The 27,519-nt window shown below is 43.8% G+C and overlaps 1 pseudogene; it reads left to right on the top strand.

Moving 5' to 3' along the window:
* Positions 1–27,519, top strand: LOC103699421 (annotated as a pseudogene).

Raw genomic sequence — 27,519 nt, 5'->3', positions numbered from 1 at the left:
CCGAAAGGGTCTCACAGCCATCTGATCCCCATCACACCCCCACAACATAAGCGCTCTATGTCGTTTTGACGGGTCAATCACGACATGAGGGGACTTCACCGTTCCCATGCCACGGTTGGCACCAGTCTCGATTGTCCGATCATATCATCATCTCCGTCTCTGTGAGTTCTCACCACAACCATAGCATCAATTCGCCATGTTCCCTTATCTTCCTTCCTCTTCCCCGCTCTTCCTGCTATGCCCTCTGCTCTTCTTCTTCCTCCTCAACCACTCCCCTCCAGCCGCCGCTGACCCCCTCTACCAATTCTGCGCCAAGACCGGCAACTACACCCGCAACAGCACCTACGCTTCCAACCTCAACCTTCTCCTCACCTCCCTCGACTCCAACACTTCCAACTCCGGTGGCTTCTCCCAATCCATCTTCGGTCAGGACCCCAACCAAATCTACGGAGAAGCCCTCTGCCGCGGCGACACCAACGCCTCCGTCTGCCGCTCCTGCCTCGACACTGCCATTCATGACGCCCCCAATCTCTGCCCCTACGCCAAAGGTGCCCTCATCTGGTACGACTACTGCCTCCTCTACTACTCCAACCGGCATTTTCTCACGACCATCGACACCTCGAACGAGATCTTGATGTATAACGTCAACAACATAACCGACCCCAGCCGGTTCCACAAGCTTGTCGACGTGCTCATGGACAGGATAGCCGACTGGGCTGCCTACAACTCGACCGAGATGTTCGCGACCGGGGAGATGATGAACTCCACCAACCCTCCTTCTCCGACGATATATGGGCTGGTGCAGTGCACTCGGGACTTATCGACGAGCGAGTGCCGGCAGTGCCTCAGCAGCATGCTTAACCCGATAGACCCCCGGTTGGAGGGGAGACAGGGAGCGAGGGTGCTTGGAGGGGGCTGCAATTATAGGTACGAGATATACTCCTTTTACGAAGGGAAACCAACGCTAAGGCTTCAGTCGCCGCTAGAGGCCGCACCGCCATCGGCCCCCCAAGCGCCTCGACTTATTACTCCGCCCGGAAAAGAAGGTAGGGGGAGTAAGATTGTTATTTCTAGCACCAGTGAACTTAGTTATAACTTAAGTTCAGTTTATGAGCTACCTATCCGTGCTTGGTTTAAGAACTCCGACATTATCCGTAAGTAGGTCAGCCTTTCCGGTTCTACTATTTAATATTTCATGTTTTCTTATCTATTTATTATCCTATCAATTTGAGTCCTGAATGCATGTCTCTACGTAATTTAATTCATATGATTAACTTTGCCCTTGCCTGTTCTCTATTGTATGCAAAGATATAAATTCGGAATTCTGCTTGTCAGTCAAATAAAATTAGGATATGGCTTGTTATCTATTGAGATATTTAGATCCAGAATGTGTTACCGCTGAAATTTGCTTTTCTTCACCCCATCAAATGTGAATTTCATTGGCTTATTGGTTTCTAATAAAGCAAATTTTGATTATTTATAATGAAATTTCTTCCACCCATCAAATGTGCGAATTCATTGGCCTATTTGTTTCTGATAAAAAACAAACTTTGGTTATTTGTAATGAAATTTCTTAGATCAGTCTCCTTCAATTCCTTGGCACATTTCTGAATCTTTAGTCACATAATTATTTTGAAAGTATTGTATGTATACCTTTCAAAATTTTTACTAAGATTTAGGTTTCTGAAATGTCTCTCATTCAGTCGCCGTTGCATGCTTGACTTGAGCCTTTCCGAGGCCCCACGAAAGGAGACCTCCTGGCCTTTGTTCGGACGAACAAAAAAAGCGAGAAAAGCAGAAAGAAAGCTACTCACTGCTTCAATTTCCGTGTGTCTGCGGCTTTTCCTCGAACACCTAGGAACCCAGGGAGATGGGTGATCATTGGAGCACACGAGCAATGAAGGAGGCTGTGGCAGATGAGGTTTGTCGGGTGAGATTGGCCAAGGGGTCGTCCGGTAGCGAGGATCGGCTGCTCCCGAAAGTGGCCGAGACCAATCCCTCGTGGTTGACGGTGGCACAGGCTCCACCCCGACAGCCGGTGTGAACTAACTACAAGATATTGGAGGAGGAGCTCGAGATCCTCCAACGGCACTTTATAGAAGTCCTCGAGCTGCCATTGGAACGGGTTGAGAAGTCCCAAAGGGCATGGCTTCGACGGCAGTGATCGTACGAAGCCTAGGGTGGTGTATCCCAGTTGATTGGGTTGCCCAAGAGCTGCGTCTCAAGGGTAAGCTTGATTACGAAGTGAAGTTCCGAAGAATAAGAAGCTTAGGTGTATGTGTATTAAACCTTAGAGATATTTCCTTCGGTATTAATGATTAATCTTGAAATACATAAATTCTTGGTTGATCATGAATAAAATTTGAAGCGTCCGGTGACTTAAGGTAACAGTAAAGATTCGCTTTTTCTCGTTGGTCTGCAGTATTAAAAGGTAACAATTGCACATTAGCAACACAGCTAGGCACTAATGATGAGTGCTGTAATATACAAGTGTTATTTCCACAAACCGGCCATCTTTTTTCTTTAAAGTATTGAAGGGTATGCCAACTAGCACCAGTTTATTCTTGTTTGATCAAAGATAGTTCACAGCATCATGAGTACGCCGAATTAACACTCTCATAGGATCACTTTCTGATTACTAACCTTGGGGTGAAATAATAACAATAATAATAATTGCACTTGGATTCTTCTTAAATGGCATTCCTTCTTGAAACTCTGTTCCTGCTTCACGCCTGATCCACTTACTCGAGGCACTCCAGTCAGCATGCTTGCAAGGTAAGAACCACATGGTTTATAGAATAATAATTATTAGGGGAAAAATATAAGTCGTCACGACTGCGAGACCCTCCGACCTGGAGGCGCCGAGCAGACCCTCCGACCTGGAGGCGCGGAGCAGACCCTCCAACCTGGAAGCGCCGAGCAGACCCTCTGACCCGGAAGCGCCCGAGCAGCCCTACTGACCTAGAAACGCCCGACTTGCGTCGTGGTCACTCGCGCTGTGGTCACATCGCCCCGCAGTGCGACCAAAAAACCATGCCTCGTTTTCGTCAACAATCAAAGCATATGGTTCCTGCAGGCACTCAACTTACTCAACAATTAAAGCGTATGGCTCCTGCAGGCACTCAGCTTACTCAACAATTAAAACATATGGCTTCTGCTGTCTACGGACATCAAGCCTCTTACAGGAAACCTGCTTGGCTATGAATGATGGTATGACTTCATGATGACTTGAGAGCTTCGGCCTAATCTCCTACAGTAACGGCATTGATTCACACGATCGAGCATTGATTTCTACTGCATGACCAATCGTACTACAGACCGTTTGCCCCGTCACATCACAGGTAACCCAGTCCTCTCTATAAAAGGGGAACTTCCCCATTTTAGAAGAGAAGGGAGAAAAAACTCTGAACATTGACTACTCCCGTTCATACACTTGCCCCCACGAACTTAAGCATCGGAGGGCCGGCACCGAAAACCCCAGCCACCGGCTTCCTGCAGGTTTTCCGGAGGACGTCACGCGCCAGCCAGACCGCCGTTCGTCGATTCTCGCCGGAGCTTCCCCTTCCTCAGCCGATGGTCGCCCCCGGATCCAAATTCCAGCAACAGTTGGCGCTAGAGGAAGAGCCCGAGTCGCGGCTATGAAGCTGAGAAGCAAGGGAGCTTCTAATGCCTCCCGACGTCTTCCACCTAGCCCTGGACACTCTGTCCAGAACTCACCACTTCCAGCCGATTCGACTTCTCTAGTTCGGCCGGAACAGTTCGAGGCCTTGGTGCAGCAAGTTCAGGCCTTGGCTGCTGCTGTCCAAGGCCTACAACCTAGGGGCGTCCCGACAGCACTGTTTCCTCAGGCCCCGGTCCCGCCGGTCCCCCCTCTAAGTGGACCGGCCCTCCAAGGCCAAGATCTCCACGCCCGAGCATCTTCTTGGAGAGAACCCCCACTGAGGGGTCCAGGCGACTGGCCACAACCGTCAGAGATCGAGTAAGTCCCAGGGCAACCTGCGCCCGAGCAGACCGCCGTGGCGATCCCCCAGAGTGATGAACTCGACAAGAAAGTCGAGAACCTGGAGCGCCAGATCGAGGCGCTCCAAGGCAGGAGGGCGAGACGCGAGGGCGACTTCGAGTTTACCACGAGGTCCCCCTTCTCCCAACAAATCGAGGATGAGCCGGTCCCGCCGAGGTTCAAGATGCCCCAGGTGGAGCCCTACAACGGCATGACCGACCCACTCGATTACCTGGAGAGTTACCGGGCCCTGATGGCACTGCAAGGATCCTCGGAGGCCATGCTCTGCAAGGCCTTCCTGGCAACGCTTCGAGGAGCAACTCGTCTTTAGTTCGCCGGGCTGAAACCCAGAACGGTCTCCTCTTCCGAGCAGCTCGGTAGGCAGTTCGCCACCAACTTCGCTGCCAGCCGACCCCAGCGGCGGACTTCAGACTCCCTCCTCGATATAAAGCAGAGGGAGGGAGAGTCGCTCAGGGAATATCTGGACCGTTTCATTGCCGCAACTTGAGAGGTCCGCGAGCTTGACCAGTCAATAGCCATGTCGGCACTCGAGACTGGAGCTCGGTCCTACAGGTTTTTCTTCTCCATCGAGAAGAATTTCCCAGTTGACTTCACCGAGATGCTAGTCCGGGTGCGGAAGTACGTGAAAGCCGAGGAAGCCGTCGCTTCTAGACGAGGTGAGGCCGAGCAGACCTCCAAAAAGCAAAAGAGGCATCGTGAGGAGCACGGCCATCCCAGAAGCCCGTCTCCGCGCCAAGCTAAGAACTCGCCTCGTCTGAAGGGTCCACCTCGGCTGCGGGGGCCGCTCCGACCAAGATCCCCGTCTCGTCCGAGATTTCCACCGCGGCCCCGCATATCCAACGGGAGGTACGAAAATTACACTTTCCTTAACGCTTCTCGGACTGAGATCCTCATGGAGATCGAGGGTCGGAATTATTTCCGGCCTCCGCCCCCAATGCGGGACCCCGGGGCCTGGCGCAACCCCAAGAAGTACTGCCGTTTCCACCGGAACTATGGTCATGATACGGAGGATTGCTTCCAGCTCCGGGATGAGATCGAGGCACTCATCCACCGAGGAGTGCTCAACCGGTTTGTGCGGAACCGGCGTGAAGAAAAAAGACCAGTCGAGGACGTCGTGCAGCATGGAGAGCCGAATGCTAACAAACCCATTGCTGGCACTATCAACACCATAGATCGGAGGGCCCCAGCCGGAGAACCCGCTGGGGAAAGACTTTTTCCAAAGCACCCCTGCACCTCTGAAGTCATCTCTTTCTCGAATGAGGACCTCAAGGGAGTTGAAACTTCTCACGATGACGCTATGGTCATCTCTATGGTCGTAAACAAGTTTGATGTAAAACGCATCCTAGTCGATAATGGAGTTCGGCGAATGTTTTGTACTTTGATGCCTATGCTAGAATGGGGATGACAGAAAGGCAGTTACGGAGGATGAACGCCCCACTGGTCGGATTTACCGGAGACTCAGTTCTAGTGGAGGGCGAGGTCGATCTCCTAGTTACGGTTGGGCTCGCCCCCCAAGAGAGTACGTGAGGATGGGTTTTCTCGTGGTGCGCTTGCCCTCGGCCTATAACGCCATCCTTGGACGACCAGGGCTCAACGCTCTTCGAGCCGTGGTCTCAACCTGCCACCTACTTATGCGGTTCCCCACCAGCCAAGGAGTCGGCGAAGTCCGTGGGGACCAGGCGGTAGCAAGGCGATGCTACATGGTGACCCACGAGGCGAAGCAACTGGCCAAAGAGTCAACTTCAACACCAGATGACCAGCTCTCAGCTGAAACTTTAGAGACACGGGTCGGCCCTCAGAAGAAGCGGGTAGAGCCTGGTGAGCTACTCACCCAAATTTCCTTACGAGAAAATTTTCCCGAGCTAACCATGCAGGTCGGCTCCGGCCTTGATACTCGCGAGAGAGATCGCCTCGTCAACTTCCTGCGGGCCAACATGGACATCTTCGCCTGGTCGCCCGCCGACATGCTAGGAATAGATTCGGAGGTCGTGGTCCACCGACTTCAAGTAAAGCCAACCTGTAAGCCTGTGCGACAAAAGAAGCGAAGTGCCGCTCCAGAGCGACAACGAGCAACGACCGAGGAAGTCGACAAACTCCTCAAGGCCGGCTTCATCCGAAAAATACCCTATCCAGAGTGGCTCGCCAATGTGGTCCTTGTCAGAAAAGCTAGCGAAAAATTGCGCGTGTGCGTGGACTACATAGATCTGAACAAAGCCTGCCCGAAGGACAGCTTTTTGCTTTCCAGCATCGACCAGCTCGTAGACTCCACCTCGAGGCATGAGTTGCTGACATTCATGGACGCCTTCTCAGGGTACAACCAGATCTGGATGGCGCCGGAGGATGAAGAAAAAACGGCCTTCATTACTGTCGGGGGCACCTATTGCTACAAGATGATGCCCTTCAGCCTAAAGAATGCTGAAGCCACTGATCAAAGGCTGATCAGCCGAATCTTTAAAGACCAAATAGGCCAAAACATGGAGGTCTATGTCGATGACATGTTGGTGAAGAGTCGAATGGCGAAGGATCATGTGGCTGACCTCGACGAGGCATTCACCACGCTTTGAAGATACCAGATGAAGCTCAATCCTGCAAAATGTGCATTCGGAGTCACCTCAGGCAAGTTTCTTGGCTTCGTGATCACCCAACGAGGAATTGAAGCCAATCCTAAAAAGATCCGGGCACTCCGAGAGATGGTGCTCCCGAGGACAGTTAAAGAGGTACAGCGGCTTACGGGACGGGTTGCAGCTCTCGGGAGATTTGTTTTCCGGTCGGCCGAGCGCTGTCTCCCATTCTTCGCGGCTCTCAAGCGGCCGAAGGACTTCTTGTGGTCGGCAGAATGCCAGCAAGCCTTTGAAGAGCTTAAGTGTCTTCTTGCTTCTCCTCCTTTGCTTACGAAGCCTCAGCAGGGTGAGCCTCTTTATCTATATTTGGCGGTTTCTCCAGTTGCAGTGAGCTCGGTCCTGGTCCGAGAGGAGAACAAGCTTCAGAGACCGGTATACTACACCAGCCGGGTCTTGAGGGACGCCGAGACCCGATATTCAAAACTGGAAAAGACAATTTTTGCCCTGGTCGTTTCGGCTCGGAGGCTCCGGCCCTACTTCCAAGCCCACACAGTGGCCATATTGACCGACCAGCCGATGAAGCAAATTCTACAACGATCAGATCGTGCTGGGAGAATTACAAAGTGGGCCGTCGAGCTTGAAGAGTTCGACCTCGAGTACCGACCCAGATTGGCGATCAAGGCGCAGGCACTCGCCGACTTTATAGTCGAGTGCACTGTGCCAGACGAGGCCGAGCTTGAGCCCGCACCAACGGAGCAGACCCCGAGGTCGCCGTAGACTCTGCACGTCGATGGATCCTCGAACTCAGGGGGTAGTGGAGTGGGCCTCATCCTCACTAGTCCATATGGAGTGGTTGCCGAGCAGGCTCTGCGCCTCGAGTTTTCCACCTCTAACAATGTGGCGGAATACGAGGCACTCATCGCTGGGCTCAAGTTAGCAAGAGAGCTGGAAGTGAAGGACCTAAGGGTCTTCAGCGACTCCCAGCTGGTTGTAAACCAAATCTTGGGCAACTTTGAAGATAGAGAGCCCACGATGCAGGAGTATCTCCGAAAAGTGCGGGATCTCACCACGTGTTGCCCAGTGGATACAACCCAAGAGGGGGGGTGAATTGGGTCTTTTAAAACTTTTAGGCTACTTCTAACACTTTTCAATTAATTATGCCAAGTTGTATAGATGCACAGTGAAATTTAAACTTAGCAACAGTTTGATTTATTGAGTGAGACTTGATTAAGTAAATTGAATATGCTTGCAACTAAAGGATGCGTGGATAAGAGTTAAGCAAGCAATTTATCTAAGTAAGTAAGTGAGCAAGTTAGACAATGACAAAAAGCATCACAAACACAACAAACATATAGTGGTTCAGTGCACCCCAGCACCTACATCCACTCCCCAAGACCTCTTGGGAATTTCACTATAATCCTCCAGATTACAGTCCGGTAGTTTTGCGAGTGCACTACCCAACTCGTTGTTTTACACCGGGCTAACAACGAACCCTACAATCCGGTAGTTTTTCGAGTGAACTACCCAATTCGTTGTTTTACCCCGGGCTAACAACGAACCCTACAATCCCCCAATTTTAACTTAGGCTTGGGATGCCTATCCCTTGTTCCAAGTCCCTTGACTGAAACAAGCTCAATATTCAAACGTTTTACAAAAGATTTGAAAGCTCTTAAGAAGCAAATATAACAATGAGAAACAATAAAATCGGAAGAACCCTTTTTGCCGTTGGAAGCGTGGATGATGGTGGTTCTTCTGATGTGGATCACGTTGGCTTGAATGCGAGCTTTGATTGCCAAGTGGGAGTGAGTAGATGAGCTCGAAATCAGATGGGAAAGCTTGAATGCACTTGATTTCTCCTCTTGAAAGCTCTAACTCCCTTGAACCTCTTTTTCTTTCTTCTCTCTTGAATGATCTCGTGTTGGGTTGGTGAGAAGTTATTGAGAAGCACTTAAGAGGTCCCTTTTATAGCCCAAAAAGCAAATATAGCCGTTAGACACAAAGATATGACCGTTTGAAATTCAAATCTACCTGAAAAAGTTGTCAGTCGCGTTCCAGGCGCTCCGGGGACGTCTCCGCGCTTTACGGGGACGTCTCCGCTTGTTTGCGCTTTTTGCATGGGGACGACTCCGCTGCTTCGGGGACGACTCCGCGCTCCGGGGACGTCTCCGCGCTTTACGGGGACGTCTCCGCTTGTTTGCGCTTTTTGCATGGGGACGACTCCGCTGCTTCGGGGACGACTCCGCCGTTATATCTCCGAAAAACAAGTCTTCTGGAATTCTCTGAGAGAGTCGACTCCGCTTTTTCAGGGGACGTCTCCGGACGTGCCAGTTCTTCCTGTTTGTGCCAGAGACGTCTCTGAGACCATCAGGAGACGTCTCGGCTGTCCCTGATCTGTTTTCTTCATCTCAAAAATTCTTCAATAAATCCATAAAAATTATGGAAACTTGCCTAGACATTTCTTAACAATATTCTTAATAAAGCACATGAAATTCTCAATGAAATTGTTAAGATAAATGGTATTATACTCTAGTGTTTTGTATTCATCAAAATCCATTAGGGGATCAACAATCTCCCCCTTTTTGATGATGACAAAACACTGAGTATATGCAAAATTCTAAATTTAAACATATACACAGTATTTGATCAGATATACAAGTCTAATGTTTTGATTAGAGCTAGATACAATGTGCATAATTCAAAATAGTCAATTTTCAGTTCTATCCTTATGCATAAAATTGATCTTAATAGCTCTTGAGCAATTTTAGCAGATCAACTGAATTTGAATCAAGTTAAAATGAAATATTGATGCTAAAGATAATTGAAGGCTAAGTTCTTTTTGACTCTCCCTTTCTTTTCCAGAAGGGCAATTATCTTAAAGCCAATATTCTTCAATTTTATCTTTTCTAATTCAACTTTGGAGTATGAATTTCGTATTTTGCATTCCATATTGGTTCTACTCCCCCTTTTTGACAAAAACTTGGAGTAAATGCAACACATAAAGCATTGACAAAAACTTGGAGTAAATGCAACACATAAAGCATTATGAGCATATACTCAGATATTTCTCCCCCGTTTTGACAACATCAAAAAGATAGTGAAACATTAAGCACAAAGATAAGAATGCTCAAGGCAATAATGTTAGAAAAATATAAATGAGCATAGATCAGAGCCATTTCGGATAATTTCAGAGCAGATTATGATGAGAGCACATCTAATGTGATTCCAAGGATAGTTTTCAACTCAAGTGTAGATGGAATCTTTCTTAAGTTAATTCAAGAAGTACCACAAATGATATTCAAGGAAAGCACGAATGGAAATTTAACTTTTCTTCAATAATAAGTATGAAAGCTTGTTCATTTAAGATCTTTTGCCCAATATATTAAGTATTTTAGCAACATGAGAGCAATTGAACTAATTTTCAGAATATAAGAACAAAAATATTGTGGCATGCATATCAAAATATGAATTCATGAAATTTATGATATATCTTAGAGCATTCATAAAATGCAAGGCTTTGAAAGTTCTTTTAGAGTTCTTTTAAAGACTTTCTTTTATTTCTTAAAAAATAATCACAATTTGATATATAAGAATATGAATTGGCACTAAATTGAAGTTCTAAAAAGCAAGCCAATTAGGATTCATTAGTGAATTCCAAAATAGATTTTCTGAGAGACACTCAAGAAAATTCAACACATTATTCTCCCCCTTTTTCATTAAGTTAGAGGCTCTTAAGACCAACTGTTTGAATTCATGATTTATGCATAAGATATATTAACCAAATAATAAGCCTCAAGGTGTATCATAAAGATTTTCAGATTTAAATTTTAGATGATACATATTGGAGAGCACTAGGATCACTTTTCATTTAGTATGCTTTCTCTCTCCTTTAGTTATAGATTTATGCGATTAAGTTCCATAAGATCTCTCCTTCTGAGATTTTCTTTCTCCCCCTCAATTGATCATTCCATTTGAGAGTTTAAAATTTGAAGATAATGTTCAATAAAATTGTCAATCTCAAAAAAAATATATTTTCTATAAGTTTCAGCTTATTTTCATAAGACTCAATGTTTGAGATAAGACAACCTTTATAGAACTCATCACAAGGTATAAACTTATTATATAATTAAAGCAAGTCTTGCAATATAAGGAGGTTCATCAAAATCAATCCATAAAAATCAAGGTATGAGATACTGAATATCTAAGGCTCCCCCTCAAAAGATGCATTCTTCTTTAATCATTCTTTTCTATGATATCGAGAATGTAGAGTAATCTAGTATTATTCAAAATTTATATCAATTACTCTTTCTAATCCTTCAAGAACAAGTTATGCTTTCTCTTAATCTTAGAGAAAACGTACAGAAATATTAATCAGAAAATGATTCATTTGAAGCTCAGTTTCTTTCAAAAGCATTTACATTTTCTTTCTTTTAGAATCGTTTGAGTGAGCTGAAATATTTCTATCTTTAAAATCATCCACTCTATATATATTCTGATGGAAGTCTTTAAGAATGTAGGAGAGAAAAACATATAGATTACCATTGAGGTATATATATTTATAGAGCTCAAATTCTTAATCATAGTTTTTCATGAAGCACAATAAATCTTTTAATATCATAATAAAATCATATATTTAGAAATTTTTTTTTTTTTGCAATCAAGATCATCGAAAGACACATCATTTGGACCAATATTAGTACACTTTAAAGATAAGAAATGATATGTTTCAGATGCGTATCGGGGCAAACAATCAAGGCATTAGAATTTCTCTATTTTTCTTAAACTGTAGTTTTTATCTATAAATCATATTGAGTTTAAGCTTTTATACAAAATCAGATTCTGAATTTCATAAAGATTTTCAATAGAGGCTTTCAAAATCATAATTTGAGATATGTATCTTCCACATTGTAGCTCATCTTAAATCATTACTATTGAAAATACATATTTCAAACATATAAGAGCATATTCAGAATATTTGTATTTATGTTGAGTTTTAGTATGAATTAGAACATTATATACCAAGGCTAGGCAAGTTGAAAGATAAAACAAAATCAATTCATTTTGCCTAATTAGAGATATACTTCTCTTCTCCTTTTTACAAATTTATTCAACTTTCAGATTTCAAAGATGATTGTGAACGACAAATTTAAAATTTCTTTTCAATAATACCAAAAAAAAATTTATGCAGTATTTCAAACATTCAATCAAATTATCCAACCATGAAGCATTACAAAATATTGAGAACCCATAATTCAAAATATCATGCCACATGCATAATATATTATGTGTTAAGTCATGCATTAAAATATTAAGAAAAAGAATGTCAAGGATCAAAATCAATTCTTTTCAAATAAACTCCCCCTATATAATTTTGCACTGATTTCATCCTTAAAGTGTGTTTTCAAGTGATTAAAAATTTGACTTGATTCTTCTTATATACTTTCATTTACTTTGTCTTTCATTTTTAACTTTCTTATGCTCTATACTCTATTTGCTCCCTATCCGGTGGAGTTGGGAAGGGGCACGAGGTACTACCACTAGCCTCCCTCTTGTGCCGTCCCTAATATGCCCTACACCGAATAGTTGGGTCAAATAGTGCCGGGTACTACCACTAGCCTCCCCATTGGCACCATCCCTATGATGAGCAATATAGAAATGTTAAAATGTTTACTTCAAACTCTTCCTGTTTAGGTGTAATTAATTACGAATTTTATCCCTTCCAAAAGAATGCTCACACAAGTCTCACAAATGTGCCGAATATATTATGCTTGTTTTGCTTTTCCTTAAGATTGGAGTAATTGCCTTTACTTAGATTTTACTTCTCTTGAATAATATCCATTTTCTTTTCTTTATCTCTCTCTCTTTTTGTTATTCTCAAGTAATTTGCATGAAAGAGCAGAATAAGGAAATAATCTTATGTATCATATACATGTATATCATGCAAACAACATTTTCATTGTGCTCAAGGATTCATAACTTCTCACAAGTTATTTTAAATCAAAATTTTAAGCATTAACTTGTGTATTTCATGGTTATGATATAGGCAATGAAATATTTTAGTTTGAGCAAACCATGAAACAATTGTCTAAAAGCATAAGTCAATTAATGCATATATAGACATGATGTCTAGAAATTAATATTTAAAAATTTTAATCATGCCACAATAAGATTTAAGTTATTGACTTTGCTTAGCTAATTTATGAGAGAGGTATCTAAAATTAACGATTCATTCTGCATTCTTCAAGTCAAATACCTACTAGATTTCTTATGTATGAACTTTTGGCTGAAGAAGGTCCTCTCTCTTGTTTGCATGTGAATGTTTATTATATCTTATGTGGAGGTGTCCTTCAAGTTGAAATCTTTCATTTTCTTACTCAAGGATCCTGCATTATTAACAAATTCCTTTTCTTTCTTGAAAGAAAGTCTTTAGTTTCTTTAAGATACAAACCATTCATCCAACATATTTTTAACTAGATGACTCAATATAAGATATGACAATAGTTGAATATTGAGTCACTTTACTCAAGAGATTGCCTAAATATAAGCAAGCACATATCACTTGAACTAAAGAGATAGTTTCATTAACCAAGATGGTTCAAGGACAAGCACGTGAAGCAATAGGAAGATTTATCAAGGTCAAATCAATTTCTTATTTTCAAAATCGATTTAGTTTAGATTTTATTTGCTTAAGATAATTATCAATAAGACACGCTAGCTAAGTTTTAATCAACTTATCTTAAACAGTTGTTTCTATCAAAATTCAGATTATGATTTATTTGTTATCAATAAAATATGATTCATTAAAATTAGATTGAAGTCTTGCACAAGGTCACATAATGAGCATACAATCTGGTCTACTAGCTGTATGATAAAATAATTATTCTATCATGCTTCAATACAGCTTTAAAATAATAGATCTACTTTGCTCATCCTTTTCAAATTCTACAAGATGGGGTCATAGACATACCTTCTTTATGCCAATCTTCTATAAGAGTTTTCTTGTGGACTAACTTTGGTCAATGGAGATCTCCTTTCTTGTTTGTCTTAATTTGAAGTTTGAGAGAAGATGTTAATTCATTCATCATACATATTTCAAACTCACCTTACATGAGCTAAGTAAAATCTTCATATAACTCTTCATTAGTAGAACCAAAAATGATGTCATCAATGCATACTTTGAGCAAATAAGATATCACAAATTCTTCTTTTTGATGTATAGATTTATCATTATTACTTTCTATCAAAAAGGTTACTTAAGCTTTTATATCATGCTTTTGATGCTTGTTCCAAATTATATATTGCTTTAACATATTTGTAATGAGTGTTTTCAAATATGGTGGTTATTTAACATAGATCTCCTTTTTAATGAAATAACCACATAGGAGTGCATTCTACACATTCATTTGACAGAATATAAAGCTCATGAAGCAAGCAAATGATAATGGTGATCTTTACTTCTAATCATGCAAGGATTTCATCAAGATTTAATTCATCTTTTCTTGATTGAATCTTTTAGTAGTCACCAATTTTTCTTCATTAAGTGCATTTCTGAAAACTCAATTTGGTTCTAATTATTAACAAGTTTTCCGATTTTATTGGCAAGATTTCAAATTCTCTCTCTTTTAAAAAAATGATTTAGTTTAACTTGACCAATTATAATCTTGCTCATTCTTCTTAAGGTGTTTTAGTTTTAGATTGTTATATGCAAGCAAAAAGATTAACATATACACATATAATCTGATTTTAGTGACTTGATGAAAGATCATTAGTCTCATAAAGAATAAAATGAATTGATATTTCTACAACTAGGATCTTTTCATTGAATATTCTATATGCATTGCTTGATGAATGATATCCAAAGATAGAAGTATCTTTATCAGATTTGGCATTATTTTCAAAAGAACATATCAAGCATAACGTGTATGACTGAAAAATATGAAAGATATGCAATGGTTCATTTTCCATTTTTCAGAAGATCAAAAGGAGTTTTCATAAGAAAATAGATCTAATAGAAATCATATGTATGACAAGCAGTGATGATAGCTTTTAAAAATTATTTAAGTAGATGACTATCATACACAATTGTCTTTTTTATTTCTTCAAGAATTCTATTAACCCTATTTTACTTAAGGTGTCCTTGGTGCTGAAATAATTAATTTCTGTATAAACTTTATCAGGATTTTGGTTTTCAACACTGTGCCATGATACCTTCACAGTTTGGAAACCTTTATCATTTGAAACACTTTTACAAGATTTAGCAAATACAGAAAATATTTCAATTTTATTTGCCAAGAACAAATCCAATGTAAGCTTTTGAAAACTTAGTGATGGAAACAACATCTTTAGATTTAGAAATTGATTCTTGTTTGTTTCCTTAGTTAACATGCATAGCAAACTTTGATCTTTCAGAAGATAATCTAAGTAAGGCAATGGCAAGGTCTTTTGAGATTAAGTACATACTAGCATGAGTTGATTTTATATGCCAAAGATGGTTTCTTTAATCTTGGTATTCATAGTGCATATATTCAAAAGCATACCAAGTACACATTATCATATCTATGATCAATAAACAATAATGCCATGGATAAAAACTCTCAATCAAGCATATAGAGAATTCATAGAGTTATTCTTAATAAATTGATTAATCATTTAGCAACTTATCCAATAGTGAGTAAAGCATACTATAAAATGAAGTGATTTGATTATATTTTCAAAAGTATTTTTTATATCACAAAATTGATCAATACTTGCAATTCAGATTTTAATCAAATACTAAAGCAAAATAATGATGAGATGCAAGGATTACTGATTTTATTATTATTATTTTTTTATTTAAAATTACTTTTCATAAGTATATTTTAAGTTTCATTTTTGACGTGTGTCTAGAGCACCCATTTGTATGAAAGTTCTATTTGTTCCATGGGTATCTTGGTACACCTATGTCTACATCCTCATAATTTTATTTTGGGTACCCAAGCTTGCTTGGGTCCTTGAGAGTTAGGACATATGGTTCCTTTTGGAACCCAAATCTGTTTAATAGTAATAACTTTACCATTTGATTTAATTGTGTTAGAACGATAAAAAAAATTGTTATGCCCATTCTTTTCATGTTTGAAATAGGTTATCTTATTTAATGGTTTGCTTGATGCATTGATAACCTTTTTCTCTAGAGATTTATTGCTAAGTAAAGGAGTCAAGCCAAGTTTTGATTTATCATAAGCAACATATTGGCTTTCAAACATCAATTTTAATCGTTCTGAACTTACAGTGAATTTGTTAATAAGAGATTTTGATTAGTTAATTTCTTCACTTAAGTTTTGATTTTCTTTAATTAAATTCTGATTTTTCTGAATCAATTGTTCTGAATTTAACCTTAAGCTTTCATTTTCAGAATTCAGTTTGTCATATATTTTAGCAATAGAATTTCTTTCTTTTGAGATTTCCAGATTTAGCTTTTTAAGATTTTTATTTTTGATAGCTAATTTTCTACATTCATCATACAAATCATGAAGAGCATTTAATAGTTCATCATAAGAATATTCTTCATAAAATTTATTTGGTGTAAAATTAGATTCAGATTCTACTTTATCTTCTAATGCCATAAAACATAAGTTAGTTACCTCTTGTAGTTCATTGTTGCTTCTAGCTTTCAATTTTTTGCTTGACTCTTCCTTGGTCAAGGCTTTCTTGCTTTTTATCTCTTTCTTCTTTTCTTCTTGCTTCCTCTTCTTCTTTGTCTTTAGGAAGCTTTTGAATCTTTCGGTGTTCGGAAATGGATCCTTGTTTCCATCACCGTACTCTTTATTTTTTGAACTAATCTGCCTCTGAGTCGACTCGGGCCTTGTTGGAGTCGACTCGGCTATTGTGGAGGATTCTGCAATCTCATTGTTAGTACGCAATTGAAGCACATGTGAGCTAATTTGAGATTTGTCATAAATAATTGTTAAAGTATCCCAGATTTCTTTAGCAGATAAGCATGCAGAAATCTTATGAAATATGGATTCATGGATAGCACAATATAGAAAGTTCATAGCATTAGCATTCAATTGTGCTAAGTCTTTTTCATTGACATTTTGAGAAAGTGTGTGAGGTCCATTTATAATAATATTCCACATTTTATAGTTTTGTGATTGAACAAAAATTTTCATTCTAGCTTTCCATTGAATATAGTAAGTTCCATCAAACAGTGGAGGTCTGTTTATGGAAAGTCCCTCGGCAAATAATATGTTATGTGGGGTTGTCATAATCTTTAGCTCTAGTCGGTTAAGACTATAATCAATAGAAGAGCACCCGCTCTAATACCACTTGTTGCCCAGTGGATACAACCCAAGAGGGGGGGGTGAATTGGGTCTTTTAAAACTTTTAGGCTACTTCTAACACTTTTCAATTAATTATGCTAAGTTGTATAGATGCACAGTGGAATTTAAACTTAGCAACAGTTTGATTTATTGAGTGAGACTTGATTAAGTAAATTGAATATGCTTGCAACTAAAGGATGCGTGGATAAGAGTTAAGCAAGCAATTTATCTAAGTAAGTAAGTGAGCAAGTTAGATAATGACAAAAAGCATCACAAACACAACAAACATATAGTGGTTCAGTGCACCCCAGCACCTACATCCACTCCCCAAGACCTCTTGGGAATTTCACTATAATCCTCCAGATTACAGTCCGGTAGTTTTGCGAGTACACTACCCAACTCGTTGTTTTACACCGGGCTAACAACGAACCCTACAATCCGGTAGTTTTTCGAGTGAACTACCCAACTCGTTGTTTTACCCCGGGCTAACAACGAACCCTACAATCCTCTAATTTTAACTTAGGCTTGGGACGCCTATCCCTTGTTCCAAGTCCCTTGACTGAAACAAGCTCAATATTCAAACGTTTTACAAAAGATTTGAAAGCTCTTAAGAAGCAAATATAACAATGAGAAACAATAAAATCGGAAGAACCCTTTTTGCCGTTGGAAGCGTGGATGATGGTGGTTCTTCTGATGTGGATCACGTTGGCTTGAATGCGAGCTTTGATTGCCAAGTGGGAGTGAGTAGATGAGCTCGAAATCAGATGGGAAAGCTTGAATGCACTTGATTTCTCCTCTTGAAAGCTCTAACTCCCTTGAACCTCTTTTTCTTTCTTCTCTCTTGAATGATCTCGTGTTGGGTTGGTGAGAAGTTATTGAGAAGCACTTAAGAGGTCCCTTTTATAGCCCAAAAAGCAAATATAGCCGTTAGACACAAAGATATGACCGTTTGAAATTCAAATCTACCTGAAAAAGTTGTCAGTCGCGTCCCAGGCGCTCCGGGGACGTCTCCGCGCTTTACGGGGACGTCTCCGCTTGTTTGCGCTTTTTGCATGGGGACGACTCCGCTGCTTCGGGGACGACTCCGCGCTCCGGGGACGTCTCCGCTTGTTTGCGCTTTTTGCATGGGGACGACTCCGCTGCTTCGGGGACGACTCCGCCGTTATATCTCCGAAAAACAAGTCTTCTGGAATTCTCTGAGAGAGTCGACTCCGCTTTTTCAGGGGACGTCTCCGGACGTGCCAGTTCTTCCTGTTTGTGCCAGAGACGTCTCTGAGACCATCAGGAGACGTCTCGGCTGTCCCTGATCTGTTTTCTTCATCTCAAAAATTCTTCAATAAATCCATAAAAATTATGGGAACTTGCCTAGACATTTCTTAACAATATTCTTAATAAAGCACATGAAATTCTCAATGAAATTGTTAAGATAAATGGTATTATACTCTAGTGTTTTGTATTCATCAAAATCCATTAGGGGATCAACACCACGACTCTGAGCTCTTTCCACATCCAACACATTGCTAGGTCGGAGAACCTCAGAGCAGATCAACTGTCAAAGTTGGCATCCTCTTGCATGAGCGAGCTTCCCAAAGCAGCAGCACTGGAGTATCTTCAGATGCCCAGCACAAAGGAACCCGAGCCGACCCTTTGCATTGAGGTTGAGCCGAGATGGATGGACGAGGTCGTCAGCTACCTGCAGGATGACGCCCTCCCCAGTGATGAGCGCGAAGCTTGCCGAGTCAAGCGCTTAGCCTCTCGGTACATAATGTATGAGGGCAAACTTTATCAGAGGTCTTTTACCTCCCCCTCCTCAGATGCCTCCGCCCGTCGGAGGCGGATTATGCAATGCGTGAAGTCCACGAAGGGATTTGCGAAAATCATCTGGGAGGTTGAGCACTGGCACATAAGATTCTACGCCAGGGATATTACTGGCCGACACTCCAGAAGGATACGCTAGACTTCGTCCGGAGATGCGACTGATGCCAGAGGAACGCCAATATTCAACGCCGACCATCGACCCGCTGACCTCGATCAGTTCTCCTTGGCCATTTGCCCAATAAAAAATTGATATCCTGGGACCATTCCCTTTGGCAACCGGACAAAAAAAATTTTTGGTTGTCTCTATTGACTATTTTACAAAATGGGTTGAGGCCGAGCCAGTAGCCCGGATCACCAAGCAGAAGATGCGAAATTTTGTTTGGAAGTCAATAATCTGCAGATTCGGACTTTTCCGCATCCTCATATCAGACAATGGCCGCCAGTTTGATGACGCTCGCTTTAGAGAGTTCTGCTCCGAGCTCGGCATCGACCACCGCTTCACCTCGGTCGCGCATCCTCAGACAAATGGAGAAACCGAGGTAACGAATCGTACTATTTTACAGGGGCTCAAAGCCAGGCTCGACCAGTCCAAGGGACAGTGGGTCGAAGACCTATACAACATCCTGTGGGCTTATCGGACTACGTTCCGTGTACCCACCGGCGAAACTTCCTTCAACTTGACGTATGGAACAAAAGCCGTTATCCCATTGGAGATCGGGCTCCCTTCTCCGAGGGTAGAGCATTATGACGCCAACTCTAGCTTTTCGCAGCTCAGAAATAATCTGGACCTAGTCGAGGAGACAAGAAAAGCCGCCCGAGTCTGCATGGCGAGGTACCAGCAAAAGACGGCACAATATTACAACGCCAGAGTCAAAATCAAATCCTTCAAAGTGGGGGACCTCGTCCTCAGAAGGGCTGAAGCCTCTCAGTCGACCGAGCAAGGAAAGTTGGCCCCAAATTGGGAGGGACCTTACCGGGTCGTGCGCGTCCAGCGACCCGAGGCGTACAAGCTGGAGTCTCTCGAGAGGACCCCCATCCCACGAAGCTAGAGTTCTGAAAATCTCCGGGTGTATTACCAGTAGGACCCCAAGGGGTTCTCTCTGATCGGAACATGAGTCTCACCTTTTTACAATAGCTTATCTATAATTGTTTAATTGTGCTGCGTTTCTTCTAATGTCTAAATGTTTCGTGATTCCCAGACGACCCGGCCCAGCTCATATACACAACCCCGCTCGGATGCTAGAATTAGCACCGGGCGAAGCCGGGCGCCCCAGCGAAAGGTTCGAGGTGCCAATGTCGAGCTCGGTCTCGATCTCCCTCAAATACCTCGGCTAAGGCCGGGATGCCCCGAGGTCGACAGTGCATTCCCAGACCCCTCGACCTCGGGAAGCGTCGCAGGTCGACAGTGCGTTCCCAGACCCCTCGACCTGCGTACGATTCTCCAACAAAGTTCGGGATGCCCCGAGTGTCGACAGTGCGTGCCCAGATCCCTCGACACTTCGGGACGATGGGGTAGTACCTTTGCGCCCCCCCTAGCGCCTCTCCGACAAAGTTCGGGATGCCTCGAGTGTCGACAGTGCGCGCCCAGACCCCTCGACACTTCGAAAAGATGGGGTAGTACCTTCACGGCCCTCCGTGGCGCTCAACACCAACGACGGGATAGTACCTTCGCGGCCCCCCGTAGTGCCTCCTCGGCTAAGGTCGAGATGCCCTGATTAGTCGACAGTGAGCCCGAGCTCCCTCGACCTCGGGATGACGGGATAGTACCTTCGCGGCCCCCCGGAAACAAACGTTCGTGGTCGACAACAAATGTTCGTGATTGGCAACAAGTGTTCGTGATAGACAACAAAGCATCCCCAAAATATTCGTGGATGAACACAAAGCAATGCCCACACGGGTCTCCAATGACAACTCCTAATCTGCCGGCGTCCCTAGAAAGCGGACCCCAAGCAAAAGAGCATCCTCAAAAGCTAGCCGAGGAGCAAAGCTGCCGACCTCGGCATGAGACGCTCGACTCCAACAGTACAAAAGGTACATTTTAATCAGTGCTTATGTTGTTTCATTCGTTCCTGCACCGATTGAATGCTTAGATAAAACCCCGACCAGCGCGGGGCGCTTTACCGGGTCAATCACGGGCCGATCTCATCGACCCTGCGCGCACCACTCGCCAGTGAACTCTAGTTCGATTGATATCGGCAGCTCGGCAAAATTTGATTCCGAGCTTGGGGACTTGTATCGGGCCTGTACCTAGACTTGTTTAGGACGGGGGGGGTCCGACAATTCGCTTCGGCAACTAGAGCTCCGAGCTCACAGAGTACATGAAATTTGAGTCCGGTTAGCGACCTCAGGTTCTAGGGCTCGGCAGGATTCAGTGCCAAGCTCGAAGGCTTGACGAGATCGTTGGTCGAGGGTCCGAGCAGCGGAAACTTTGAACCCGAATCTGGGGATTTAGCAAATATGCCAGACCTAAGTCTGACTACGTAGTGAATGTGGTTGAAATTGCAGAGCCCAAGTCCATAAACTTGAGTGAACCCGAAAAAACTTAAATCTACTGAGAAGCAAGACTTGAGATAACCACACAAATTTAGAAAGTTCATTTGGAAGAAAAGCCCGAAGGCTGAGTACAAAATTGAGGCTCGGCCGTATAACAGACATAAAGGCCATCCTCCTTTACAGAAATAACAAAACAAAAAAGAAAACCCTAGGGGGCGAGCGCGGCACCAGCGGCCGGGATCCCTTTGGCCCCACTGTCCTCAGTAGCTTCGGGGGCAGCTTCAGGAACTTCTGCCGGACCTTCTTCGGCAGCAACTGGTTCCTCCATGGCAATCTCGGTCCGGCCGTCCTCAGCAACCTCGGGAGCAGCCTCGGGTGCTCCCGTCGGACCTTCCTCGGCAGCGGCCTCGGCCTCTTGAGCGGTTTCTTCAATCGCCCGAGTCCCTGCTTCAACCGAGTCATCTGCCTCGAACTCGACCCCCGCTCTCGGTTGAAGCAGGTCGAGGTTGAAGTCGGGGCAGAGCCGCTTCAGTTGATTGCGGAAGTTGTTGAAGCTCTAGATGAGCCCGTTCACGGCCTCCTCTTCGAGCAGGTCGCGGAACTCTTCCGATTCATGAAAGAGTTGAACGGCGCTCTGGGCCCGCTCCTGGGCCTCCTCCTCTCGAGCTCCGAGTTGAGCTTCGAGTTGCTCGGCCTTCAGCTCCATGTTTTTTATTTCCTGCTCACGGACGACGAGCAAGGACCGCGCCTCGGCCAAGCGAGCCTCGGCGGCCCGCATCTCTGATCTAGTCAGAGCATGAGTGGCCTTCTCTTCTTCGAGCACCGCGGTCACAATTTGGACCTCATCCTCGGTGGCCCCCACTCTAAGCAAAAGCTCCTTCTTGTGGAGCTCGAGCTCTGCCAACTTTTTCTCGGCTTCTTCTTGTGCCCGTAAACACCGACGAACTCGTTCTTTGTAGTCCGCACCGATTGAGATCAGTGTCTCGATCTTGTGGAGGTGCTGTAAGCAAGACAGAAATTAGGCCGAGGATAGGATTAGGGCATAAAAGTTAAAAACATAAAGAATAAATAATAGTAAATAATGAAGACTTACTCGAATAGCAGAGAGGCGAGTTGACTCCAAAAAATTGTTCATGCTCATGGCTTGAATTTTCGCCCTGTCGGCTGGAAGAAGTGCGACGCGGAACATCTGCCGCGCCGTCTCAACGTTCTCGAGGGCTGAGTCGCCCTCGAACACTGCCCATTTCGGAATGTAGGGCCGCCTTTCTTGTTGGCCCTCGTCCTCCGGTGGGTCGGGGAGGCTCGGCCTTGTCGCCTTCGGCGAAGGCGGCCTCGCGACTCCTCGGCTGCTGCCCGGCTCGGATGCCAGGCCCTCGGGTCGGACAGGCGGCCGACCAGGGATCTGCGAGATAGGCGCCGGGCACGTGAGCGCCATAGTGGCTCCTGCTGAGCTCCCGGGCTCGGAGCCCGAGCCCCCCCTCCGAGCAGCTCCGGAGGGCTCAACTCGGGGAGCGCTCCTCTCGACGGCCCCATCGACCGAGATCTTGGCCTTCTTCTTTGGCTCGGGCGGGACTCCTCCGAGCTCGGCCGCCCTCTTTCGGAACCGAGTGTACAAAGCTCCGCTCTTGGTCACCATCTTCGCAATGTCTGCAAGAACGAGCAAAATAAGTTACTATTTTCTAAGGAAAAAGAAAGGAAATTTCTTACCTTTACCCTGAGGGTGCGCCGAGCTCAGACCGACATTGACTAGAGCGTCCTCGCTCACGAGGCCGCTCAGAAGACTACCATCCTCGAGGCCGCGAACGGCGTTAAGGATCACCTGCTCGCGCGTGGAAAGCCTGGAGAGTTTGTTGGCAGTCTTGAGCCGGCTCTGCCTCCACCTAGGGTCGAACCCCACGACTGCTCGGAGCCCAAAAAGAAAAAATTTTTCTTCCAGTTGTGAATGGACGTCGGAGCGCCCTGAAAGAGTGGCCGACCCCCCCGAATGGCGATATAGAGCCACTCTCCATCTCCCGGGTTGGACTTCAACATGAAGAGCCGCCGGAAGACATTCACGGAAGACGGGATCCTATATGCAATGCACAAGGACAGGAATCTGATAATCATCCTCCATGCATTCGGAGCAAGTTGCGCCGGGACGAGTTGGTCCTCTCCGAGCAACTCATTTACGAACCCATGGAGGGAAAATCGTAGGCCGGCCCAGAGTGCCTCCAAATACACTCCGATCCGACCCACAGGGGGGTTCGTTCCCCGATCCTCCAACCCAGCGGGTTCCAAACGGAACCCTCACCGAGGAAAAAACCATTCCTCAGCCATCTCAACCTCCACCTCACTCATTGTGGACCCGATTTCATCCGGACCAAGACCCATTAGGAAAAGAAAAGAAAGAAAAGGGGAGAAAGAAGGGGTTCCGAGCAAACGAAGAGAAGGACACCTTTAGAAGTTCGCCGGAGGTAATGGAGGATCGACCGCTTCGGACTAGGAAGAAGATAAAGAAAGACAATGGGAAAGAAGTCAGAAATGGCCAAGTATGGATTCATATATAAATCCCTCCGACGGCCTAGATCTACGAGGCGGAGCACTGCTCCTCGTCCAGATCGCGACACATGTTGACCCTGAAAATTAAAGTGCTGCATTCAATTCGAGCTGACGCTTCGAGTATGGGAGCGCCTCATCGGGTCGTGTGGCTCCATCATGAGCCCACGATGCGAGGATGCTTCGAAAAACGAAAAGGTACCTCCCTGGTGAAACGTTTCGGAAAAAGGAGACGCCGCCCATTAAAAGCGCCTTGAAGCGCGCAATAATTCAAAATTTTTCTAGTTAACATTAATACGACCGAAGTTACTTCCCGCGCTCGAGCCTGCGAGCAGCTCGAGCTCGAAAGTCGGGGGTAGTGTTAGGGGAAAAATATAAGTCGTCACGACTGCGAGACCCTCCGACCTGGAGGTGCCGAGCAAACGCTCCGACCTGGAGGTGCCGAGCAGACCCTCCGACCTGGAGGCGCCGAGCAGACCCTCCGACCTGGAGGCGCCGAGCAGACCCTCAGACCTGGAGGCGCCGAGCAGACCCTCCAACCTGGAAGCGCCGAGTAGAACCCCTAACCCGGAAGCGCCCGAGCAGCCCTACTGACCCAGAAACGCCCGACTCGCGCCGTGGTCACTCGCGGTGTGGTCACATCCCCCCGCAGCGCGACCAAAAAAACACGCCTTGTTTTCGTCAACAATCAAAGCGTATGGCTCCTGCAGGCACTCAACTTACTCCACAATCAAAGCGTATGGCTCCTGCAGGCACTCAGCTTACCAATAATTAAAGTGTATGGCTTCTGCTGTCTACGGACATCAAGCCTCTTACAGGAAACCTGCTTAGCTATGAATGATGGTATGACTCCATGATGATTTGAGAGCTTCGGTCTAATCTCCTACAGTAACGGCATTGATTCACACGATCGAGCATTGATTTCTACTGCATGACCAATCGTACTACAGACCGTTTGCCCCGTCACATCACAGGTAACCCAGTTTCCTCTATAAAAGAGGAACTTTCTCATTTTAGAAGGGGAGGGAGAAAAAACTCTGAACATTGACTACTTCCGTTCATACACTTACCCCCACTAACTTAAGCATCGTAGGGCCGACGCCGGAAACCCCGGCAACCGGCTTCCTGCAGGTTTTCCAAAGGACGTCAGGCGCCAGCCGGACCGCCGTTCGTCGATTCTCGCCGGATCTCCCCCCTCCTCAGCCGACGGTCGCCCTCGGGTCCAAATTCCAGCAACAATAATTAATAAAATTTTCCCACAAACCATTGGCCTCAATTTCTATAGGTGCCACAAACATTTATAACACACAACAAAGATGCACTAATTTGCTGTATGTTTTAACCAACAGCTCCATGTTTTGATATCATCAATGTGTCATGTTTGATATAGAAATACAGATAAAATCAGTCATTTATCGATGCAGGAAAGAAGAAGAATGTCACAGGTATGGTCCTTGCGATTGCAATACCTCTAGTAGCTGCATTCTTATTGATCTCCATAATTTGCATTTGCTTCTGGAGGAGGAGGAAGCCAGTTGTAAGATTACCCAGTAAGTAACCCATGAATTAAATGCTTTCTTTACACAAAATATCCAGCTCTTCTCTTTAAATTTTTGTTAGTGAGTTTCAGTAAGATACCAAGATGGGAAAGGATGAAATATTAGGTGAAGTTACTGCAGGAGTTGGACCTGAAAAGTTTACTAGAAGCAATAAGTCATGCGTTGCTTGATTATTGATTTCAATGGTCATCAATGAGCCTGTAAAACTAAAACAGACTTGGTTTCATTATGCAAAATTATTTTTGTAACTCTTTCCCCAATTATCTCATCTTGTTACCCTTATTCCATATAAAAGATTTACAAAAGATTCAGTGAGAAAATGTTTGACAATGGTTTCCATATTCTGTGCTCTTTTAGTAGATTGGACTGGCCCAGAGGAGATTGCAAGTGTCGAGTCCCTATTACTTGATATATCTACACTACGAGCCGCTACAGCTAACTTCTCCGAAGAGAACAAACTTGGAGAAGGTGGCTTTGGTGCAGTTTACAAGGTATGATGAAAGCCAATTGTGTAAACTTCTCTAAATCTAATCTTGATAGAATTGTCCACCAAAATAAAAATTTATCACATGTACTTTTTATTTTCTTTATCCTGACCAGTTCTATTTATATCCTTAATTTTTTTTTTCTGGTTCTATATATTTCCTGTTAATCTTGTAATCCTGTATAGGGACAACTATCTGATGGACGAGAAATAGCAGTGAAGAGGTTATCAACTAGTTCATCACAAGGATTTGGAGAGCTGAGAAATGAGCTAGTTTTAGTTGATAAGCTCCAGCATAGGAATCTTGTAAGGCTTTTGGGCGTTTGCTTGGAGGAACAAGAGAAGTTGCTTGTTTATGAATATGTGCCTAACAGAAGTCTGGATACCATTCTCTTTGGTATAATTTCATCTTCCACAAAAATCTGACCGACCCTCTTTAGAAACCTATGCAATGACCATAATATAATAAAGCTATAATTAATATTAATATTGAATCTAGAACTCTAGATGTTTGTTTATATATAGGCTCTCCTCTTCCAACTAAATCTACAAATTGCATTTCTAGCTTAACCCATCTTGTTAGTTTAGAAGAAACAAATGCCCCATCATGTTACATTCAGCCCCTCTTCGGACTTACTCTATTATGTGCGACCTTAATTGACTATTAAATTTTTTTTTCAATGTAATTAATTGACATTTAAGTTTATATGACATAGATCGTATAAAGCGCGAGCAGCTAAACTGGGGGCGAAGGTACAAGATCATTGGTGGGATTGCTCGAGGCCTACTATACCTACATGAAGAATCTCAGTTAAAAATTGTACATGGGGACTTAAAAGCCAGCAATGTCTTACTAGATGCAGAATTGAACCCAAAGATTTCAGACTTTGGTTTGGCTAGGCTTTTTGGTGGAGACCAAACTCAGGCCACCACGAGCCGAGTTGTTGGAACATTGTAAGTAGAAATCTTGAATAACCTATGCATTCTAATCATGCTTTATTATAGAGCATTTTAAATAATCTGCTCATTTTGTTTTAGTGGATATATGGCACCGGAGTATGTCATGCGTGGGCACTATTCTATAAAGTCAGATATATATAGTTTTGGTGTTCTTGTTTTAGAGATCGTGTCTGGAAGAAAGAATAGTGGCAACTCTGAGTCTGAATCTACTCAAGACCTACTGAGCTATGTGAGTTTTCAATTGTATAGATACAAATATAGTTCTATCCTAAATGACTGAATAAATTCACTTCATGCAGATTTGGGAGCGGTGGACGGAAGGAACAATTTTGGAGAAATTGGATCCATCCTTAGGCAACCATTGCCCAAGAAGCGAAGTGTTAAGATGCATTCACATTGGATTATTATGTGTCCAGGAAAATCCATATGATAGACCCAACATGTCACAAGTTGTTGTGATGCTCAACAGCAACTCTGTTTCTCTCCAAGCTCCTTACCAGACCAGCATTTTGCATTGGAAAGAGTAGCATGGGCTCATATGCTTCAGGCAAGGCAATACTGATGTCACCAAATGAGCTGTCAATTTCAAAACTTGAACCTAGGTAGATATAAGAAGCTAAGAAGAAGAAGGTTGATGAATATCTTGAATAATTATTCTTTCTTCGAGAAAACTTTAGACTTTATATTATGGATGTTACACTTGTATTTTTGCTCAACCCTCAGAAATGTTAGAAGAACAATGTGTATGCCTGATGTCTACCCATTCTTATAAGAAAATCTATTGCTTGATTTC

The sequence above is a fragment of the Phoenix dactylifera genome, unplaced genomic scaffold (genome assembly GCF_009389715.1).
Source record: "Phoenix dactylifera cultivar Barhee BC4 unplaced genomic scaffold, palm_55x_up_171113_PBpolish2nd_filt_p 001719F, whole genome shotgun sequence".
Taxonomy (NCBI): domain Eukaryota; kingdom Viridiplantae; phylum Streptophyta; class Magnoliopsida; order Arecales; family Arecaceae; genus Phoenix; species Phoenix dactylifera.
Note: the sequence above shows the minus strand (reverse complement) of the source record. Positions and strands in the feature narration are given on the sequence as shown.